This window comes from Phocoena phocoena, chromosome 5 (genome assembly GCF_963924675.1).
Source record: "Phocoena phocoena chromosome 5, mPhoPho1.1, whole genome shotgun sequence".
In the NCBI taxonomy this organism is placed as follows: domain Eukaryota; kingdom Metazoa; phylum Chordata; class Mammalia; order Artiodactyla; family Phocoenidae; genus Phocoena; species Phocoena phocoena.
In genome coordinates, this window is record NC_089223.1 from 65,323,699 (window position 1) to 65,331,777 (window position 8,079).

The 8,079-nt window shown below is 58.0% G+C and overlaps 1 protein-coding gene across 1 annotated transcript in view; it reads right to left on the reverse strand.

Annotated features, from left to right (window-relative positions):
- The window catches only part of PDGFRA (platelet derived growth factor receptor alpha), a 46,271-nt gene extending 40,828 nt beyond the window's left edge, over positions 1-5,443 (reverse strand). The window contains exon 1 of the mRNA XM_065877870.1: positions 5,271-5,443. The gene's annotated coding sequence lies outside the window, so the exon portion shown is untranslated. The remainder of the gene's footprint in view (positions 1-5,270) is intronic.
- Between the last annotated feature and the right edge of the window lie 2,636 nt (positions 5,444-8,079).

Below are 8,079 nucleotides of genomic sequence, written 5' to 3' on the forward strand. Positions count from 1 at the left end.
GTTTACTGGGATCTGCACCTCACCAGAGCCTGTTTTACTGTTTTTATCTCCTTGAGTTCCATTAGACATTCCAGTGATGGGCGGGGGCTGGAACATTTTTACATGGGAACATTTTATGGGACCGTCTGAGCTCATAAACCTTTCTGCTCTCCTGCACCAGATATTTAACCACAGAAGACTACAATGTCAACTTCCTTTTGATTGTCACCAAACTGGTGTGACACCTAATGGGACAACCTTAGGTGTAGCAGCTTGTAGTATACTTGATCTCACCAAGTCCCCAACACTAGGGCTTCACTGTAAAAGGAAATGAAAATAACCCACCTATCTTCTTCACAGGTCTGTTCTGATAATCAGATGTGGTAGGTCAGCACTTTGCTCATTAGGTAAATACAAAGGATTAACAACTAAGGCGAAAGACTACCCAGAAGTCAATAAAATAAATGTTGTCAGCCCAATGATTCTTGCAACTTCACAGAATAAGAAAACTTGGTCCTACCGGGTGGAAAATGCATCTTCCTGGTGCCACGACTCGCTTAGAATATCCGCGAAGCCCAGTCGTTGCAGTTCTCAAGTAAAACCAGCAGGTGGCAGTATTGGTCCAAGGGACAGGCAGTCCGGCTTAGATGCTGCTACAAGTTCTGTGCCAAAATGTCCCAAATCTTAACTTCCAATCTCTTATTTTATTGGGTTGTACATTTAGGTTTCGTGGTGACCTCAGCTCAAAGCCCGCAGAATAGAAACAGGAATAGGGTAACTGCCTGCGAAGTGGCTTAAAGTTCCGCGGGGCCCCAAGAGAATTCGCTGAAGGCCAGACATCACCACCATCACCATCACCATCACCATCACCCCTGCCAGAGGGTCGGCCGGGGAGACTGAGCTTCGGGAGCTAGGAAAATGGCGCTGCCATCCCAGGTCGCAAAGGTTTAGAAAGTTCAGCAGGAAAAGCCACTCGGGAGGAGGTCGGGCGGTTCTGGGTTTTGTTTCGCCAACGCTCTCCCCACCTTGCAGTTTCCGCCCGCTCAGGGGAGGGAGACCACCTGGGCAGCGCTAGGTGGGGGTCCCGACGCCGTGGCCGGGCCCGCGCTGCCCAATCTGTTCGCATGCCATTGTCACCCCTCGTAAAGCCCCCGGCGGGGGCCGCGACGGCCGCGCAGCCCGGGAACTACGGGCTGATTGGAAACGACTGCTCCCATTGCACAATAACGCAGGGTCGTAAAACAAACAGCAAGAGGCCGCCTGCGCGGCAGGAGAACTTTCGAGGGGCTTGACACCGACCCCCACCCAAGAGCGCCCAGGATTTTACATCCTCCGCTTCTCCCACATGCAATTACTATGACGCTCCTACCCTTATCCCCAAACCCGGAGACCTCCGCCCCTCTCGCTCACCCAGCGCCATCCGGCACACAAAGTGCCTGCGAGGCGTCAATCTGAGGCCTCCAGAAGGGGGTAAGGTGACCGAGGTTAGTCTTCCCCTGGGTCTCAGCGCTGCGCTCCGACCCGGCGGCTGCGGGGACCGCCGGAGGCTGGTGGAGAGCCGGATTGCGAGCCGGACGCCCGCTAGAGGGCGCGGTAGCCCCGAGAATCTTACCCGGCTAGCTCCTCGCTCCGGCCGGCCGCTCTGGCTCCGGGTCCCCGACAGCGCAGCGGGGACCGCTGCTCGCCCACCTTCGCCGGGGTGGTTCCGCGCTGGCACAGTCCGGCCTCCGGCCCCGCCACGCCCACACGAACACCCAGCGGGCCGCTCCCCCTCCCGCTGGTCCACGTCCTCGTCAGCTCAGCCACCCCGGCGCTTGGGGCAACGACCGCTCGCTCCCAGGTCTAGCGCCCGCGTCCGCCGCTGCGCCCCAGGCACGACGCTAGACGTTTGCATTGTTTTCGGCTGAGACCTGAGAGGGGGCCGGACGGGGTGGAGGGAGAAGGACCGGGTGGGTTTAGGGTTACAGTCGCACGCTAGCGCCTCCTATGGGCCGGAAAGCGCCACGGCCGCGGACAGCTGCTCGCAGAGAAGGCCGCCGTGGCTGCGCCTCCTGCGCTTTTAAGAACCCAGCCTTTCCCCAGTGTCCCCCCTTGCCCGACGCTCGCTCAGCCGCGGCTGCCCTGAGCACACAAGCGCCGCCTGCGCCTCTCGCTCCCCTTTCGCGGGGAAGGGGAAGACTGCTATAGGCGGGGAAGGAAGCACCCTGATTCCGAGGTCGTCCATCCCCTACAATCTACTTTTCCAACGGATCCCTGGCTCACTGTTCAGTTTAAAACAAAAGGAAATGCCACCAAGCCACTACAGCAAAAGACAAACACCGGCAGAGCCCGGACTAGAGTGTTGTGGGGAAAAGCAATTTGCCCCGACTCTGCCTCCCGCGCTCGAGGCAAGACCACAAACCTTACCCCCCGCCTCGCGTACCCCGCTGGCTGATGCTGCGCGCGGACCCCGTAAGACCAGACGCAAGGGAGGCTGAGAGCCGTGCCTTTCGGCGACCGAGCAAGCTTTTAGCTTTCCCCCATGAATTGCCACTTTTCCATCAACAACATGTAACCCTATCGTAGCTCCCCGGAGGCCAGAGGGAGTCCCACCCACCGGGGTCTGCAGGAAGGCGCCGGTCACCACGTCCCCAGGATGCGTTCCGGCACTGCGCGCCGCCCACGGCCGGTCCCCAGGAGGCACAAAACGGGCCCGCCTCGGCGCCAGACGCGTTTGCAGCTGGGAAGCCCGGCCCGATGCCCCTCCCCCTACACCCCTCCCCAGTCCGTGCCCCCGGAGGAAAGCGGCCCTGGGGCCGGGAGCCAAGGCTCCGTTTCGAGTCCCTCTCGGTCTAAAGGCTGGTGCAAGGGCCGAGGGGCAGCTGAGGGCTCCTTCCTGGTGCCTTCTCCCACCTCGTCTATCTCCCACTCGCCACCACCCCTCGCTCTTGGGACTCCAATCCTGGAGTCCAGCTACACTTGGGTCAAACCAAAAGCAAGACTGTCCAAGAGCCCGAAGCAGGGACTCACTAGGGTGTCAGTGAGGCTGGTCGGGCCCTCGCCTGTCGGAGAGTGGAGGAAGGGCCCCCTTTACCGTAAGGACTGTGAAGAGGAGAGAGGCAAGAGAGAAAGAAAAGACGAAAGGGGAGCAAAGCAGCAGTACCAGAGCCTGGGTCGGTCAGATGGAGGTGGAGATTGGGGATGGGAGGGAATGTTAAAACCAGAGCCAGAGCGGAAACAAATGAGGTGCTCACGTCCCGGGGGCCCCTTCCTCCCCTCCAGCGGCCCCGGGGCTCGCCGGTCTCTGGGGTGTTAGTCCCGTGAGCTGTGCGGCTGGTTGTCGTGCCCCGTTTGCCCCAGATGTCTCTCCCTGCTCTAAAAACCTGCCTAGTTCTGTTCGAAGGCGACCGCGGCGAGGCGAGGCGGTCCAAAACGTTGAGCAATTCGGTTGCGGAGCCAAAAAGCCATTTCCCACACAGCGAAGCCAGGGGCTTTTCCAGGCGGCCGGGCCGGGCGCGGGGCAGTCCGGACCTGATAAGCGTCATTCACGCTCCCTCTCCAGCCCCAATCTGCCTCTCACCCTTGGAGGTGGGCTGGGGGAGCAAAGGGCGGGGGTGGGGGGCCGCTCTGGCGGCGGGAGACACAGCGAACCGACAGCCCCTCGCTTCCTCCACGGCCGAGACGCTTGGCCAGGCTACTGGCAGCTCCTTCACACCTGGCCAGGCGGCCGGGGTTCCTGGCCCCCTCAGACAGCGGTGCTCGGGTCAAGCCACACTCCCTCTCACTCTCAGCTGGCCGAGACCCTTTCCGACCTGAACCGCTGATCCCAGTTGTTTCCGAGCCAAGTGGACGCCGCCCGCTCCCCTGGCGCTGCCTGGAGAAGTTAATCTCACGTATAAAAGCCGATTTCCATGGGGATAGACGGTGGAAGAAGGAGGGGCGCGAGGAGAGAGCTCCGAGGCAGGCAGAGACTCTGGCCGGCGCAGGGAGTGGAATAGAAACAGGGACACTGGAGAGGGTGAAGCACGGGCGGCGAGTGCCACGCATCCCCGCGCGGAAAGGGGCATGCGAGGGGGGTGCAGGGCCCGGGTGCCCCGAGGGAGGTATTTCGCCTCCCATCTTCCTGTCTTACCTGGGAACCAAGTTTCTCCGTTACGAGTTGTCCCTAACTTCCCCCACAAGAAGTTCTCCACTTTTTTGGCGACCTTCCTTCTTTCCTTCCTGCGGTCGGGACTGGGCAGGAGCAGAGCCCCGGGCTTTGCATAAACGGTTCGACCGAGGAAGGGGGCGCGCAGAGATTGGTGGGGGTGGGGACCACCGCGCACAATGAGGGCCCCTTGGAGCGCAGTTCGAAATTCCTCAAATCCCAGTTGCTGGAATGCGAGGCGACTATGACTTCTTCACTCGGGGCCAAATGTGTTTGTCATTACTCCAGACCGCCTGCCTGCCTGCCCTGGCCGCCGTCGCCCCCGCGCTAGAGCGCGCAACCAGAGCGCACTGCGGGACTCGCGCCCGCTCTCCCTTGCACTTCACTGATCCCACAAACCTCCGAGGAGCTCCCCAAACCTCGCTCAAATCCGCGCCCCCTCTGCTTGTCTCGAAGCCGCCAAGGTTGTGGTGAGTCTGGCCCCGGCTCGCACCGGGCGCAGCGTCGTCCAGTAATTACGCGCCCTGGGTCGGCGCCATGTGCACCCGGCGGGCACCCAAGGTCCGGCCCTCTCCAGCCGAGCCTTTCACGCCTCCCCTCCCCTCAACCCCTTCCGCGCCCCGCTCCGCGCTCTTCTCTCCCCACCTCCCTCGGTCCACCGGCCGCGCTCCACACCACCCGCTACAGCGCTGTCGCGCCAAACTGCGGGCGAGGAATGAAAATACTCGTTAAAAACCTGTCGCCTTCCAGGACCCAATGCCAGGAAGAGGGCAAACACCTCTGCCCCAACTCCCAGCATTACTAGGTGCTAGTTCCAGTATACAGGAACACCACCCCCAATCCCAAAAGAAACCTCAAAAATGTAACCTTAAACAATTTCTTTGGGAGGCCATAGAGTTGTTAGAAAAACACTGCTTTTAAAAATAGGTCTGGAAAATGTGGGTTTTTTTAAATGCCTAGACTTTCGAACTCTATAGTTATCTTTCCTCCAAGTGAAGTTTATTCAAAATAAATTACTCTCTGGACACACAACTAGAATTCAACTCCAATTTTCTTCTTTTTTTCTGATCGCCCAAACTAAGTGAAGTTACTTCACTTCTTGTAGCCCAAAGGGCCTGATTAGGGACTTCTCTTAGAAACAAAAATCCTTTTTCTCCTCCCTTACCTTCTCCTCCTATGTCAATTCGCAATGAAAATCCTACATATGGAGCAAAAAATGTGTCCACGGCCTTCAGTCCTCTCCTGTAGTCCCCTCCTCTGTTTCTCTCACTCTAGCTCCAACCGTAATGGGCTCAAAAACCGCGTTTTGTAATTGATTCAATGTTATAGTCCATCCTTCTAAAACTAATCATTTGCTCTAAGTAAATAGCTGTCAGGAAATGAAGGCCCCCCCTCCCCTCGGCCTCTTCAAAATAAGAGTTTCCCTCGAACTCCGTGCGCCCTGAATCTTCCAGCCTCCAGATTGCGCCTTCACTTTTCGCTCTTACGCAATCAGGGGGTCCAGCCCCAACCTCCAGACTTCGACAACAACTGGGGGGCGGGGAGAAACAGACCAGATGGGGTGGGGGGGATGGAAGGGGGTGGTGTGGATGCTCTGCCGGGGAAGGGGTTCGCGAAGATACAAACTGCCCATCATTTCCAGAATGAGTTTGCCTCCTGATCTGGGGGACATTTTCCTACGCAGCTATGTTGCTTTGTATTTTCTTTGAAAGGAAGAAAAAGAACACGTTAAATTGTAGTTAATGCCCAGAGAGGATATAAATCTGGAATCGAGAAGTGGCCCTTCTGTAGGAATTCCTAGCCCGACTATAATTGGGGCCGTCAGGAGAGATCTCCGAGCGCTTGCGTCGTTTTGAACCTGGGGTCTTTTAGGGAAAGTGCCGTGCAGTTGCTAATCCTTTAATGGGATTAGGCAAACTGTTGAGTCTAATAAGAAGATGATGGGTGTTTTTTGGTTTGCTTTGGTTTTGTTTGGTTTTGTTTGAAAACGGGTTTGAAGGAGGGTACAAAGAGTCGAGGGTCTGCATAGGTTTGGAACGTTCTCCGACAGAACGACCTTTACTCCCTTGGAGCACTTATCTTGTCATGTCTTTGTTTTCGTGGTTATCTGGGCGAGGTTGTCCTGGCTTCTATCACGCACACAAAAAGGCTCAGGCTTGAGCGTCTGGGGAATCCTCTACAAACAGCCTGTCACCTCCGCGCTCGGGGGTGGGGGGGGGCGGGGTGTGTGTGGGGGGGTGGGTGTGCAATTTGACTCTCCCTGCGCTCCCTCCCGCCGCCTAGGTCGGACCTTACCTGTGCCCTGGGGTTTGAGAACGGAGCCCAAAACCCTTTGCCGGGGGCGCGAGGCAAGAGACAACGCCGGGAGAAAGCGATCCTGCTCGCGAAGGAAAGGGGGCGCTGACGCTCCAGGAACCAGACCTGGGCGGAGTGGGGCTGCCGAGCGAGGGCGGGGGAAGGGAGCGAGTTCACCTTACCCGCCTTCTCTAATTTTGAATTCTCTTGCTGGGTGGAGGGGCTCATCCCTCCCCCACCCTCACTCCCCACACACAACACACACACTCCTGAGAACGGCCAGCGCGGCCTGGTTTAGGCTGGAACGTGAGACAGCCATCACCTTTACCTCATCCAGAGGATGGACGCGGGACAGCCTGCAGGGGATGGTCCCAGAGAAGTACTCCAAGGGGTGCTGTATTGAACTGGGACCTGTTCCTGGGATGTCAGGCAGGGGAAGACGCCTGAGGCTGGGCTAGGGGCCCTATACCCCCAGCCCTTCTGCGCAACCGCCTCTCCTGCATCTTCGGTTCGGGTGACTGCCCTGCTCACTATTACTTCCACATGTTCCTTCAGGAAATCATTGAAGGCGAATATATGAACAGCCCCTTGTTCGGAATGCTAACAGGATACCGTAATGTTTGTAGATAACGAACGGGAACTAAAGACACCGCCCCCCCAAAAAAAAATTGGAGTGCGGAATAATAGGGGGAACGCGGGTGCTGGCTTTCATGCAATTAAAAAAGTCAAGCTGAGATCTAAGTTTTTATACCAAGTACCCAAGAGGGTAGGAAGCGAGGCAGGGAGCAGGGCCTACCCAGGAAGGCCTGCTTTGCTGCTAAGAGATTGCCAGACCGGTCACGCCGGGATCTCCCGAACGCAGGGCCCCAGCACTCCCCGCCCACAAATGGTAACTTCACAGTTCATTTCAGAGAAGCTTAAAGGGGCCCGAAAAACGGACTGGGCGGAGGGTGTCTTCGGACCATAACTCCTCGCGAGTTTAAAGCAGAGAGAATGGATGAGCCAGTAAGCACTCCGTTGTCCTTCTGGTAGTAATTACCTGCCTAATTTGAATGATGCCTTTGTTATGATCATTAACAAACATTTGCTAAAGGTTTCCATGTGTGACATTCCAGACGGTTTAAAGGCCTGCGGAGCAGACTCCCGGCATAGAGCACCGGTGGGGGGTGGCGCAGAGAAGCAAATGGTTGGGAGAAGTTTTCGCCGAGTCTGGGCCGAGCAAAGATGGAGAGAGGGTAACCATCTGCCTCTCCAGCAAAAGCAAAATAAACCCAGTGGTCAGGAGCGACCTCGGGGCTGGAGGTCCTCGGGAAGGGGCGGTTCGTTCCTTAAGACGAGTCCTGCCCAGCTGCCCCTCCCACTGCTCATAGGCGGGTTTGAATCTTGCTGTCCGCCCTCCGCCGCTGGCCAGAGGCTTGGAGAGGTCGGGGCTGCGCCCGTCAGTCAGCCCGGGCGTCGCTGGGAGGTGGGGCGAGCCGAGTTTCGCTCTCCCCGTGTTGTTCTAAGATCCTCCAGATTGCTCCCCCGATGCCCGGTGTCCTGGGTGGTCCTGGAGCCGCAGCGGGCAAGAAGCGCCTCCTGGCCGAGGCGGACGGAGGGGTCTCTAATCGTCGGCTTCTGCCTGGGGCATCGCGGGTGACGGGGCCACCCTGTGCGCCCCGAGGAGTGACCCTCGCCGG